General features: G+C 42.5%; 1 pseudogene; it reads right to left on the bottom strand.

Moving 5' to 3' along the window:
* Positions 1–3,820: 3,820 nt before the first annotated feature.
* LOC147889674 (phospholipase D alpha 1 pseudogene) overlaps positions 3,821–11,602 on the bottom strand; it is a 31,252-nt pseudogene continuing 23,470 nt past the window's right edge.

The raw sequence follows: 11,602 nt of genomic DNA, 5'->3' as shown, positions 1-11,602 counted from the left end.
ACATATGGCTCAAGCCATATGTTGGGGGGGGGCGCGGGGCACATGTGGCTCAAGCTATATGTTTGGGTGGGAGGCACATGCATCTCAAGCCATATGTGTGTGTGTGTGGGGGGGGGGGGGGGGGCACATGTGGCTCACACCACATGTTTGGGGGGTGGGGACATGTGGCTCAAGCCATATGGGGGGGGGGCACATGTGGCTCAAGAAATATGTTGGGGGGTGGGGGGGGCACATGTGGTGTGAGGGGGGGGGGACATCTGGCTCAAGCCATATGTTGGGGCCTCCTTGGGAGCCTCTCGCATCTCTCCAGCTAGGGTCTTGTCCCATGAAGTCCCTCATCCATGGGTCTCCATCCTCCATGTGTTCCCACTGAGGGCACTGTGCGAAAGCTATGGGCCTTGGGTCTAGAAAGGTGGTTTCAGTCCCTGTCTGTGATTCAGGCGCTGGTTGTTGCTGGTCTTCCCTTCCCACATACATGCTGCCCAAGGGGTTCTCCATGTCTTCCGAATCTGTTCGGCCTAAACATCCAAATGTGTTGGTGATTGTACCTCTTAACCTAAATGCTACAAAAGGAGCATGAGAGTTGGGGGGAGCCAGACTAGTGAAGGGGGCTTCAGAAGCCCTGGGACCCATGGGGTCTTGCATCTCCTCGTTGAAGCTCTTTGTCTCGTCATAGCCAGATGGATCCTCTTGTTGAGGTCCTATCATGTGGGAGCTAGGAACCGAGCTTTGGGTTTGGACCGATCCCAGGTGAAAGGTGGGTTGAGTGAAGCTCAAAGCATTGTCCTCAGGAGCGGGGGCTCCTTGGACAAAATTCTTCCAGATTGCAAGTGCATGTACAAGACCTCTAAAAGGGCACACTCTCGCTGAAACTTTAATTTTGTATTTTTTGGACTACTCTAGAGGTATCCTGACAGGCGTGGGGATATGACTATGGTGACGTTTGTAGGGATAGTGCTAAGGCGACATTCATAGGGATGGGTAATGCCACATGTCGGCGGGAAAGGATGCAGGTGGTATCTTGACGGTCATGGGGATGAGCTAAGACTATGGGCAGAGGGACAATAAGGTCAATGGGATAATGGTATGGCAACGGGCATGGGGATAGCAATATGGCAACGGTCGCAGGGGTAAGCTTAAGGTGGCAGTCGTCGAGATATCTGGATCAGTGGGATACTGTATGACAACGGTTGTGAGGATAGTGCTAAGACACTAATCGATAGGATATCTAGATCGGTGGGATACTGTATGACAACGGTCCCGGGAATAAGCTTAAGGCGCCGGTTGATGGGATATCTAGATCGGCGGGTTATGACTATGGTGATGGGCGTTGGGATAAGATGATGGCGATGGTCATGGGCATAGCGCCAAGGCCACATGTCAATGACTGTCAGTCGAGAGGGATACCTGATTCTGACACACATTAATTAGGGTTGTGGGTTAGACGATAGTCAGAAGTTAGGTCGTGGGGATATGGGCTACAAACATGGGTCAATGAAGGTTTGACTGACAGGATAGTGCTATGGTGATGATCGTGGGGATAGTGCTAAGACGTCGACCCATGGGGACATGACTGCGCTATGTCGCCGATTGATTTTTGATGATTCTTGACAATTTTGGAGTTTTTGTTCAAGGTTTTTTGTGATGGGGGGATGCTAAACTACCTAGTCTAGCTACTCAATGCAAAACACAAGAAAGGAAAACAACATTTGAGTCCAAAATGAGAGATTTCTTAGAGAGGTGGCTATAAACACTCAAAACCATTTCGATTTCAACAAGATTCATCATTTTTGGTTGTTTTTTGTGAGTTTTGACACCATACACTCCTTAGCAATTTGAGAAACTACCTTCCTATCATTTCAAAACACTAACAAACCTCAACAACAAGCTTCCTATACTAAAAAATGCTTTTCATTAACATAAAATGATAGTTTTCCATCTCTTTTCTGTCCAACTCACACTTAATCTTTCCTCATTTCTCTCCTAAAACTCAACTAACAAATCTCCAAGTTAAGCTTGAAGCCATGTGCAATGGGTAGATTACGAAAGAAGGAAAATACAAAGCAAAAGCATACCTTGAACACCCTGGTAGTGGCGCCAAAAATGTGTAGACTTGACGGTGACTCACATGTCATGGGGATCTTGAAGAAATGCCAGAGGAGCCTCCACTCCAAGCTACTCCTTCTGAGAGCAATGCAAGGCACGAACCGTCTGCATGTGCCACTCAAGTGGCTCCTGGATTGTTGCAATCTATTTCCATGGGAGAAAGAGGGAAGGGGGAGAACAGAGAAGAGAGGGGAGAAGGGAGGGAGAAGGAGAAGCAAAGAGGAGAGGGAAGGGGGATGGAGTGGCAAACACAAAGGCACTACAAAGGAAACAAGAGAACACCCAAAGACACTATTGAAGAGAAGAGGGAGCTTGTATTCCAAATTTGTGCATACAGCAATGAAGACCAAAGTGAACCATTTGGTCTTTTATACAAGTCACCTTTTCAAGGGCGGGTCAACCCTTTTCCTTTTAGGACTCTTTGTTTCTTTACATTTGTAAGGCTCTTGTACCAAGGCATCTTTACTATCTTTTTTATCTCTCTTCTACTGTTCCACTCTTGTGTGTCGGAAATAGCACTTGTGTTAACCATATAAAAGCACCAAATAGCGGGCCCGTTTCCCTGGATTAATACTTGCTGGGAAGGTAAGCCTACCACCTCCCCTGAATTCTTACAACGTTCCTTTCTTTTGATGCATGTTCTCGATGTGAGGGATCAAAGAAATCCAAGCTACATGCGCATCGAAGGATGACAACACTTTTATCATATAGTTGTAGTCCAGGTGAAAATAGGTTAGACTGTAATGAGGATCAATTATGAGTTGTTCTGAAGCCAGTCATAAATCACCACCCTTGACATTTGCAGGGAGGATCAGGTCTTAACGGACCTTGTGTTATTTTTACCCATTCATTTTTTCTCATAAAAGTTTGATAGAATGCTAGCATTCAAGTTTAATTTCGAGTTAGTAGTAATGTACTCGCTCAGGGGGAGGGGCGTCACTCATAAATGTGTGAGTATAGCACGTGGGTTCAAAAGAAGAAGTTTTTTAAATTTTGTTTTTACACTATTTTCACATACGTAAGGGTATCATATAAAGTAGGTATTCACAGATTGAATGGAAAAGGATTGCTTTATTGTAGGAAATTTTACAAATAAGGGGTTTTACAAATAGTCGTTGAATGCATGTGATATAAAGGGTTTATACATAGTGACCCCCGGAGCATACTTGACGATAACAAGGCTACCAACCACAATTCTTGTTAATCTGTGAAATGCAAATAGGCATAAACTATAAAGACACGAAAATCATCTTTGGACGCTTGTGTTGGCTATCATATCCTTTTCAATTTCTGTTTGTATTCTTTTCTTTCATGTTTTTCTCTCGCAAAAAAAAAAAAAAAACTCTCTAGAGATAAAAGCATGAAGAAAGGGGGACATAAGGGGCTCTCTACCCAAGCGACGATGATCAAGAATGGAGGGTAAGATGCCACTCTTTTGTTTATTTTATTAATAAAATACTCTCCATGAAGGGCTTTTTTAGGGTGTATATTTTGAAAAAAGACAGCAGAAGGTGGAGCACAAGCTGCGTGCATGGAGCTTGCTTATTCAAATGGAAGGGAGGACGATCAAACGACAATGAAGGTGAGAGAAGGAAGGGGGAGATGATCAAACGGTAAGAATGGAGGGGAGGGTAGATTGATCAAAGGACAATGAAGGTGGGAGGAAGTCGATCAGGAGGATGATCAAAGGACAATGAAGGTGGGAGGATGTCGATCAAACGGTAAGAATGGAGGGTAGATTAAAATGTGTTCCGAGAACGGGAGCTAAGGTGTCGGGGAAATGGACGTAGCCCTCGAGATTTCTCAGCTCTCCGGTTGACGGTGATACAACTATGGGATACGCCAACAGATGCCCTTCAAGATCCACCACCTTCTTGCTTGCATAATTCTCCCATAGCTCTTGTGATATCCTCCGCATTTTCTTTACGCACTTCACGCTCTCTGGACGTAGGAAATCTTCGTCCACCTTCCCCGTGTGCTCATACCATAGTGACATCCTCCACCCGTGCACATCGCACCGCGCTCTCCCTTCGTTTCCCTGCATTACCTGCTTTGGCTGATACGCCCCCACCGCTATCTCCGTGTCGTGCTCTCCGTCCATCGATCGCTGATTGTAGTTGGCGGATCCAAGGATCACGTATTCGTCGTCCACTGCAGCCATAACCTACAACGATTGCATTAACTAAGCAGAAGAAACTGAGGTAATCTTCTGGCCTCGCTTCCTTGCTCATCCATGCCTTCTTCAGCGCTCCAGCTATCCTCACGTACATCATCTCCATCGTTAGCCTCTGCCAATACAGAATCGCTTGCACCGTCTCACTCTCCGGCACTCCCTCTGGCCACATGGGAATCACTACATACACCGCAAACCTCTCTCCTGCCTCGATCTTGCTCACGATCTTTAGCGTCAGTTCCATAGGGATCAGCTGCAGAGCTCCGGCGTCCTGGTTTGAGCTCCAAGACGCCGAACTGCCAACAAAATACTCATTCTCCATGTAGATGAAGTGCTTGGCACGACGGATTGCGCGGATGTAAGCATCCTGGATGCTGCGATCGATGGTGCTTCCTTTTCCCGTGACCAGCCCCATCGAAGCTGTCTCGGCTGCGTCCTCAGGGAATCCTACCACAGCTTTCTCGTCTACCGAGCGAAAGATCTGAGCGTTCCAAGCTTCTCTATCCTCTTCCCCGATCACCTGCGCGGGGGGCCACAGTTGTCTGATCTTCTGCACATCCACCAGCAATCCAGCCTTAGCTGTCAGCTTGCCTTGCCGCTTCCATCGCTGTTAGAAATTCTGGTGCACTTGCCACGCAACTGGACCTTCTATTCTCGAGTGAACATTGCGCCACGGCTCCCTTGGCCCGCCATGTTTCAGAGATGCGCCCTGGAAGTTGCTTTGACGGAAGTCGTCCTTTGTGTTCGATTAAAAAAACTTATCGTCCTTTGTGTTCGATTAAAAAAACTTAGTGTATCTATCACATAAGGTACATAATATAGAAGTAACAACAGATTAATAGAATACTTACGTTTGCACTGAGCCATGAAAGCCTGCAATGGAGTTAACAAACCAACAATAGTTGTCTTCAAGGTTCCAAACCACCAGACTCCAATGTTCCCTACACGAATAATTAAGAACCATTATTATTTAACACAATGTTGCCAGTACAAGATGAAAATAAAGGTTGCCATGATACTTACATCTCATGATATGCCATAAATAGGACTCGCACACCATGTAAATGTAAAGGCTGTAATAATTTACAAACATCGGCTATTGTCTTTCTGCTATCGCTAAGTATAGGAGAAAGGAGGGAATCCAACATATACGCACGATTTTGTACGACTCTACCAAATCGTGAGATAACTATACTGCACCAACAAATAAATGAATATTAGCTTATTAGATTTAATCAAAATAAATGAATATTAGCTTATTAGCTTATTAGATTAAATCAAAATATTGAATTATCAAGTAGAGAAAAAGTTTGTATCAAACCTGAGAATGGCCATCATAACGTTGTTATTGACCTCATTTGAAGCTCTAGAGAGAATTGAAATCTCTTCTCCCCCAAATTCAAGATACTGAGGTCTATGTTGAATCATAACCCTAACATTAAAAGAGCTTCCCAATTCTTTTAATGAGGCCATGTTTGTAGAGTTGAGGTCATCTATCCTCTTTGACTCTTTGATGGCATTCATTTCGCAATCAATGATTGCTCGAATGGTACATGTTATAAATGCATAGAGATGCAAATCCGTATATGTTGATAGTGTGGTGTCATTTTGCATCTCAAAAATTTGACCAAGTACCAAAAAGCAATTGTAGCCCACCCTCCATCCACAATTATAGATGTGGCTATTATCTTGATGTGATACCTGACATGTTATATACTCTATTTGTTGTGCCAAGTCACATTGCCGCATTACTATGTCGATAGCATCTACTAATTTTCGAGCTGATCTGCATATCAAAACATATAACAACAGTGAATATGTGCATTGCATATCAATCTACATGTCAAGAAGTGACAACAAGTGTAGTCTATAGTTACTCTAACACATTGCCATGGACGGATGTCATTGAGTTTGCAAAGAAGCACTTCTTCGCAAGGATGTCCACAACTACCAGACTCTAATGTGAGCTGCATTATCAATAAAGAATAATTACTGTGTTTGAGACAATTCTAGCAATGCAATAGAAAAAACAAGTAGGGTTTGATGCTTACTTCTCATAATATGCTGTAAAAATAACTCGTGCGTCATTCATAGGAATGTGCTTCAACCACTTGCAAACATTCTCTATGGTTTCTTCTTTGTTGCTAAGCACTTCCGAAATACGAGGATCGAGCATATATGAAACGCTTTGTATATTTTGCGGAAAATTTGCTATAACATTGCTATATTAAAAAAAAAAGTATTAGCTTCTTGGGTTTAATCAAAATAAGCAAAGTATAAAGCCAAGGAAAAGGCTGCATCAAACCTGAGGATGGTTGTAATGACTTTGACATTAACCTCATTCTTAGGATTCAAGAGGATTGAAATCTCTTCTTCACCAAATTCAAAAAAATGAGGTTGTTGTCGAATTAACAACATAGCAGTGAATGAACTTCCAATCTGCTCCTATCACATTGAGCAATAAGACAATGGGGAGTCAATGCACCCAAGGGGCAAGGCTTGGCAAGATAACTTATGGGAGTTAATGCAGATGGCACCTGTATTTTGCACTGGATGTCACCCAAGGGTCAAGGCTTGGCAAGACAACAGGGAGTTAATGCAGATGGCACCTGGCAAGGGACTATCGCATTGAGCAATAAGACAATGGGGAGTCAATGCACCCAAGGGGCAAGGCTTGGCAAGACAAGCCTAGGTCAAATTATGCAGATGGCAACTGGCAAGGGACTGTCGTGACATTGAGCAATAAGACAATGGGGTGTCAAATTATGCAGATGGCACGAATTGAGGCTCTTTAAGAGCAACAATTTAAATTGTAAACATATGTTCAATCTATATCATTTTGGATATAAAGACTCTAGCTAAGAGCAACGTCTCTCAATGTAATCATATACATAAAGCTACAATTGCTATTATCCCTCTTTGGTCTTATGGCATCATGTCTTCTTTCTATTTATTAAAAGTTTTGTTAAATTTTGTGCATATTGCCGAGTGACAATGTTATTTTCATGAAATATTTAAGTCTCCTTTCATGGATTTATAAATTTATCACGTCAACGAAAAACGTCAAGGAAAAATATTAAAAATAATTAAATTAACAAATAACTTAGATATAGCTAGAATTTCTAATATAGGATTATTTCAAATTCTTGCATGTTGGTGCAAAAGTATAGATTGAAAAAACAATATTTGTATGTGAATATGATAGAGCCACAAAGTGAACTTTTGATTTGGGAAGGAAAAACGTCAAGGAAAAATATTAAAAATAATTAAATTAACAAATAACTTAGATATAGCTAGAATTTCTAATATAGGATTATTTCAAATTCTTGCATGTTGGTGCAAAAGTATAGATTGAAAAAACAATATTTTTATGTGAATATGACAGTGCCACAAAGTGAACTTTTGATTTGGGAAGAAACTTTTTAGAAAGTAAAATTTTGATTTGGAAAGGATATTTTCATAAAGTAAAGTTTTCATTTGGGAAGGATTTTTGGGCTTCGTCCAAAAACAACACAAAAAGTCCAAAATTAATGAAATAGGTGTTAGGAGAGAGAAATGGGGCATTGGCTGGGATACATAAAAGAATGAAAGATCCTTTTCTTCTCATTTTGCACATCTACTATTTGACGTTCTCTTCCTCCGATTAGATAATATACATACGCTAACATATAATTGAGGGAACTATCTTTCTCTCAGTCTAATATACATATGCAAGCTCACATATAACTACTGGCCATGCCTCTTGGCTATGCTCCGCATCTATACCCTTTCTGCTGCAGAGAATAACCAATAAAGATGCACTTCTCAGCTTTTGGATCCAACTTGGGCCTCAACTCATCTGGCACATGAACATAGGCAATGCAACCAAAAATTTTCAAATGAGAAATATCTAGTTTCCTACAAGTATACATCTCCTCTGGCGTCATGCCATGTATTGCTCCAGTGGGAGTTCTGTTCATTATGTAAACTGCTATAGCAATTGCTTCAGCCCAATAATAATCTCGTAGGTCTTTTTCATTTAGCATGGCCCGAGATACCTCTCCAATATGCCTGTTTTTCCTTTCTGCAAGTCCATTTTGCTTTGGGGTATGACTGCATGAATATTGCTGCTTTATGCCATGCTCCTACAGGAACCTTGCAATCTCATTTGAGAGGTACTCTCCCCCTCCATCTGACCTTAGGCATCTTATTTGCAGGCCTATTTCTTTTTCAACCATAGCTTTAAAAGCTTTGAAATGCCCAAACACTTCACTTTTCTTTTTCATGAAATAACCCAAACTTTTCTGCTGTAGTCATCAATAAAAGTGACAAAATAATGACAGCCTCCAATAGATGCCGCTTTAGTAGTCCACACATCAGAGTGGATTAATTCCAATGGCTTCTTACTCTCTTGAACATGTCTAGGAAATGGTTTCCTTGCCTGTTTTCCAAATTGACAGGCTTAACATACCTTATGCATTTCGGCAACCTTGAATTTAGGCAATCCTACAACAATATTTTGGGCCTGCATTGATTTAAGTCACTGTACATTAACATGACCAGTGCGTTTATGCCAGATATCAATATCTACAACTACACCAGTCCCATGTGCAAACATTGATACACTCAATTCAGGCATGTCCGCATCCAACATAAACATCCTACCCTTCTTTATTCCTTTTGCTATCAAGCGACCGTTATTTTTCATATCCTCAACAAAGCATCCATGAGGATTAAATCTGACCTGCAAGCCCTGCTCAACCATTTGACCAATAGAAACCAGGTTCTTGGTGATACTCGGGACATAAAATACATCAGACAGGTATTTCTTTTTCCCATCCTACATAGACAAAGGAATTTTACCAATCTGCACAATAGGATGTGCAGTATCGTCACCAGTATCCACAAATCCTAGTCTTTCCATTTTCCTTGCATCCTGCATCCATTTTGCATGACTTGTCATGTGGTTTGATGCACCTGAGTCAACATACCACACATCATTGCTTTCTTCTGCACGTGTCACAAAATTGGTCATGTGCTGCACCATAAACAGATGCTCATCTCTGTCATCACCCTGTCTACTAGAAGATGCATAATTCCCTTACTGCAATTTTCCATTCATGATGTCATTCTACTTTTTATAGCAGTCTTTAGCCATATGACCCATTTTATCATAGTAGTAGCATTCAACATTGATGTTTGCATTTTGGCCTCTCTGCCATCCACCATGACCTCTTTGGCTCCCCCTGCCTCTAGAGTTACCACGTCCTCCTCCATAGGATTGGTTTTCTTGAGTTTGCTACATATTCTGATTTCTACCATGGCCTCCTAATCGGTGTGCTCTACCTCAGCCTCTACCTCTTCCAGCATTTGAGTAGAAGACAGTTTCTTTTGAAGTTCCTCTTGAAGAAGATGCACCACCATTTCTCTGCTCTTCAGAAATTAGAAGAGCAAACAACTCCTCAAAATCAGGAAATTCTTCACGGACGGCAATGGATGTCTGGAACTGTGCATAATCCTTTTCTAGACCATTGAAGGTCACAGAAACTAAATGATCATCTTCCACTGGCGACCCAATGGAAGCAAGTGCATCTGCAATTTTCTTCACCTTCATGTGGTAATCATTGATGCTCATATTTTCTCTCTGCACATTGTGCAACTCCTAGTTGAGCTGCATTTTCCAGGCTTGCATATTTGTGTTGTACATTTTTGCCAAAGTATCCCATGCCTCCTTTGGCGTACTTGCATCCTGAATATGCACAATCATAGAATCTATAATACTGATAGACAACTAGTACATAACTTTTCTGGCTCTCTCATGCCATCCTTTAAATGCCTGCATTTCCTGTTGATTGGGAACATTAGGAAGAACTGGCTTTTCTTTTTTCTTTTTTTTGGGGGGTGGGGGGGGACACATGTGTGTCATGCCACAGGTTTGGGGGTAGGGATGGGGTGGGGGGGCCACATATGGCTCCATCCACATGTTTCGGAGGAGGGGGGGGGGGGCACATATGGCTCAAGCCATATGTTGGGGTGGGGGGGGGAGGGGAATGTGGCTCAAGCCTTATGTTGGGGGGGGGGGCATGTGGCTCAAGCCATATATTGGGGGAGAGGGGGAGGGGGCATGTGGCTCATGCCACATGTTGGGGGGGCCAGGGGCACATGTGCTCGGGGGGTGCGCTACTTAGAAACCCTATGTATCATGTGCATTCAAGGGGTATTTAAAAAACTCCACAACTAAAATTTCCCCCCCAATAAAAACACCCCTCTTTACATATGAACTAAGTGATTTCTTTTTAAAGTTGAATTAGAAAACCTCTCCTGTTATTGTAAACCTATTAAAATTTTCCAATAAGTTAAATTAAAATATCCCTCCTTTTGAATGCACATGGTACACTAAAATTTTATGAGGTGAAACCCCCAACCACATGTGGCTCAAGCCGTATGTGGGGGGGGGGCACATGTGGCTCAAACCATATGTGGGGGGGGGGGTGCACATATGGCTCAAGCCATATGTTGGGGGGGGCGTGGGGCACATGTGGCTCAAGCTATATGTTTGGGTGGGAGGCACATGCAGCTCAAGCCATATGTGTGTGTTGGGGGGGGGGGGGGGGAGGGGGGGCACATGTGGCTCACACCATGGAGGATCATGGCCATGGACGTGATTATGACTATGATACGAGGATGATCATGAGATAGGAGATACAAATATTGAGGCCATTACCCATGAGGACGAGCCTACCATTCGAGATGCCGATTTCAATGAGCACATGAGTGGCACAAGTAGTAGTGGGTTGAATGTATTTGTAGATCTAAACACTTGTTTGGATTTTGAAGTAGATAGTTTGGCAAGGGTTGATCTCATTGAGGATGAGATTGAACCGTAGCCCCATAATTGATATTGGCAAAACTATTTTACATATTGTTTCATTCTCCTCATCTCACTTAATTCTTGTATATGTGGGCTTGCAAAAAATTATGTGCTTTGGTAATCATGGGCAATGTTTGGAAAGGAATGATGTACACCAAAATCTCACTTTCTGTATTCTCTGGTTTGCGTCTATCTACGCGTCTAAATGTGCGTCTAAGTCTCAGTGTAAATGCATAAATAAACGCGCTAATACACGTGCAAATAGACGCGCTAATAAATGTGATGTTAGACGGGCTTGTATTTTCACAGTTTACATGTGCAAATACACGTATTAATACACGTGCAAATAGACGAGTTGTTAGATGTGCTTTTAGACATGCCCGTAATTCCTCTACTAAAGCAATGCCTATAGACGTGCCCGCTATTTTGCACGTCTACCAAGTGCGTTGCTTTGTGTTGTGTTTGTAAAATTT

This window comes from Dipteris shenzhenensis, chromosome 20, assembly GCF_047967505.1.
Source record: "Dipteris shenzhenensis isolate YYH24624 ecotype China chromosome 20, Dip_SZ_1.0, whole genome shotgun sequence".
NCBI lineage: Eukaryota > Viridiplantae > Streptophyta > Polypodiopsida > Gleicheniales > Dipteridaceae > Dipteris > Dipteris shenzhenensis.
Note: the sequence above shows the minus strand (reverse complement) of the source record. Positions and strands in the feature narration are given on the sequence as shown.